Raw genomic sequence first — 3,881 nt, forward strand, 5'->3', positions numbered from 1 at the left:
CAGATTACTGGTCTCATCTGCTTTCATTGTTTCCTACAGGCTAAGGCTAGAATTGCATCAGCCTAGATTAAGTGACTCTAAACTTTCATTATCATTTGAGCCAATCAACACATCCATACACACACACAAACACACACACACACACTCTCTCTCTCTCTCTCTCTCTCTCACACACACACACACACACACACAAACACACACACACATACACTCTCTCTCTCTCTCTCACACATACACACACACACACACACACACACACACACACACACAGCGTATTTCCTTTTGGTGTTAATTCTCAATAGATGCTTAATATGTGTTACTAATTATTAGTGTTTATGAGACAAAATTCTTGGTTGTACAAAGCCTTACGAGCATAAACATTTGGACATAAATGGTGACAAGATAGTTATCACATGTGTTGTCTTTCAGAAGTATAAAGACAAAATTCTTCCCTCCTCAGTCAGGAGACATTTTGAAATTATACACTTCCCTCTGTAAGACAATGTGCCAAGAAATATCTTTGATAATAAAAATTTTTCAAGTCTATTATACATGAAATGTTTTACTTATTTTATCATACTTCAAAGTTATTACATACTTTAAAATATTAACTTGATCATATTTTATTTATTAAATATATATTAACTTATTGAAGACAGTGAAACATTTTTAAAAGACTTAATCTAACTTTTATCTCTTCTTCATGAAAAAATTATATAAAGCTATATTAAAAGGTTTTAAATCTTAAAAAAAGAATCCACACCTTTAACGGCCAATACTATTTAATACTAACTATAACTAAGGATTTGTTTGATAGTCTTGAATCAGCTAAGTAGCTTTAATTTGGTATACTACACACAATCATTTATCAAGTTATATTTCATCATTGGGTGCTTTTTTATTCAAAATGTATTCATAATCCTTTCTTAGAAGCAGAATTGCAGGTCAGATACTCTGTATGGTCTTTAACAGTTTGGTCATAAAATTACTAATTGCCTTCACAAAATATGAATAGCCATTATTATTAAAAAATAACTGCATTCAAACACTGGCTTGTGATTCTTTTTTATTAATATTGTATAATTTGACTTATCATTAAAAATATTAACTAAAAACTTAAATCTTGTAAATTATTATTTCTTACAGGTAATTTAAACTTTATGACTTATGCCATTTAGCTAGTTTTTTTACTGAGAAAAATCTCCTTAGTTTACAATTAATAGTTAATGTAGAAGCACAAATCAGGTGTCACCATGAAGTGTGTGCATCTCTGTAAACTTTGAACTATTCTATGTCTACACTTGCTATGATGCACTAAAAGCAACTGCCCCTCAATCCACATACTCTTTAGTTTTGTATGTTTCACAAGCTCACAACCAATTAAAATCTGTGTTAGTATTTTCAGGTTTTATATCATGTAATTTCATTGTCCCCGTTGTTGTTAAAACAGCGTCCTGACATAATTCACAGCTTGTTGGATTCCTGGGAAGCCAAGTTAATTTTATTCTCTCTAGCCATAGATAGAGAAGTAAAAAAAATAAATAATGGACACTTCACAGGAGGGATATCAGAATATATTACTCTTCATAGGTAGCAAATTTGGTAATTACATGGAACCAATTATTATGGGGAAATAGAATATTAACAAACAAAATATATCTGTTATTGTAAATATTAAATATTTCTAAGTATTAAATATTTTCTGAACTGTATTTTCTTAATGTTTTGCATCTAAACTAAACTTTAGTTTTGCTCTATAATATTTTGAGCAACTTACTAGGCTTGGGCCTTCATTCTAATTGCCCTCAAATATATATTTATTGTTCTTGCATACTTTCACAATTAGTGTAAGTATATCAAGTACTCAGCCGAAAAGTAAAGCAAATAAACTCAAAACTAAACCTCTCAGTGGGACTTTTAAAACTGGAACAGGTGTTAAGGACCAATTTGTGAGTATCTGACGTGTTTTTAAATTTAAACCTCTCACCTAGAAACATCGGATTTAAAATGCAGTGTTTAAATTGTGATTCTAGCAATTAAGCCCTGTTCTCCTAATGGCTCATCCATCTAAAAGGTCAAAAATATTTACACTGTGTGAAATGTAGTAATTGGGCTAAGTGTGAAATATAATAATTGGTTCATCTGTCAATTAAGTGTTCCAGCCTTCAGCAATTAATTTCTCTAAAGCACCACTACCATGTGTGTATAGGAGAACACAGTCTCGATCTGTGCAGTTTCATCTCTGCTGAGTGCCACCTGAAGAAGACATTTAGCAGAACCACAGGCCAGCATGCTACATGACTTCCTTTGCCTAATTGGACTTCAGAGATTCGTGGTATCTCACTATTACTCTTCCAAATCACACGACATTAGCAGCAGTTTAAATAAGGTCATGTCCTTGTATACTGAGAAATAGCATTTAATAGAATTAGGAGAAAGACCACTGATCAGTATTTTGTGCTACATAAGCTTAACAAATATATTTCAAAAATACATATGTCCTTATAGTTTGTTTTATAAAAGTAAAGATGATATTGTGGTTGTATATATTTGGAAAACTACAAACTGTAACCATTAAATCTTAAACATCACAGAGATGTTTAAGGTCTTTATTAAATTTTAGGGCAACTTATTGAAAGATCTATATTTAAAATATTGAAAATTAGTTTGAATTTTAATAACAATGGGTATCAGGTGTCTTCACCAACTATTATTTAATGTGTAGAACATACCAGACACACTCACAGCAATGAACAAAATTCTTATCTTTAAGAATCTTAGTGGCCATGGCCTGTTATTTATCAAATTAGTGTTCTGTCTCATTTTATAGAAAACACAATTGTAAACATTTCATGCTAAATATGAAAATAAAAATTAGTTTCAGATATTTACAACACTTTTAATATTGCAAGTGATAATTAAATACAAACAAAATATATACTGATTTTTCAATAAGTAGATGGTACTTCCTCTTCAGTGAAGATGACACTTGTTAAAAAGGCACAGACAGACCTGTCAAATGCCAAGAATAGCTGATATGTAATATGTACAACACAACTTAAGTCTCAACCATGTCCATTAGTTTCCCCTTACATTCCAAATTTTTCTGGATGTTTCCATATGTCTAAAGTGATATTCTTAACAGGTTAATTGTACTAAATATGGATTAAAATGCTACTTTGTGTGGTGCACATGCTATAGCTATAAAGACCCATTAACTAATTATTGAAGGTTTTCTATCAGACAGATAATCTCTTGCATTATTTGAATTATGTTAACATTCAAATATTCAAAAACAATGTTCAAATTAGATACAATTACTAAATTGGGAATTTTCTTCCTTTAACAATCATTATTAATAATTGAAGTTGAATGATAGGCTATTTTGGCTCAAATTTTCAATTAGAATATAACAAGTACATGGCTCTCTTGAATAATGAAGTACAATGTCTAGTTTTTTGAAAGCTTTAGTTAATTCAATATAAATATTTACTAAACTTTAAATAAATATAAATAAATACTGAAATGGGTCTTTATAAATATATGTATATTAGTATATATGAAAAAATTGTATATATTATTTATATATTTCTAGATTTCAAAAAATATACATGTATTCAATACACACACACACACACACACACACACACATATATATATATATATATATATATATATACAGATTATATACATATATACAGACCTATCAATTGCCAAGAATAGCTGAGAAGAGATATGTACAATACAACTTAAGTCTCAACCATGTATCTCCATTTTCCCTTACATTCCATTTTCCTAGATATTTCCATATGTCTAAAGTGATAGTGATATTCTTTACATACTTATAGCTATTCTTGGCATTATATATATATATATACTGG

The sequence above is a fragment of the Apodemus sylvaticus genome, chromosome 16 (genome assembly GCF_947179515.1).
Source record: "Apodemus sylvaticus chromosome 16, mApoSyl1.1, whole genome shotgun sequence".
NCBI classification, from domain to species: domain Eukaryota; kingdom Metazoa; phylum Chordata; class Mammalia; order Rodentia; family Muridae; genus Apodemus; species Apodemus sylvaticus.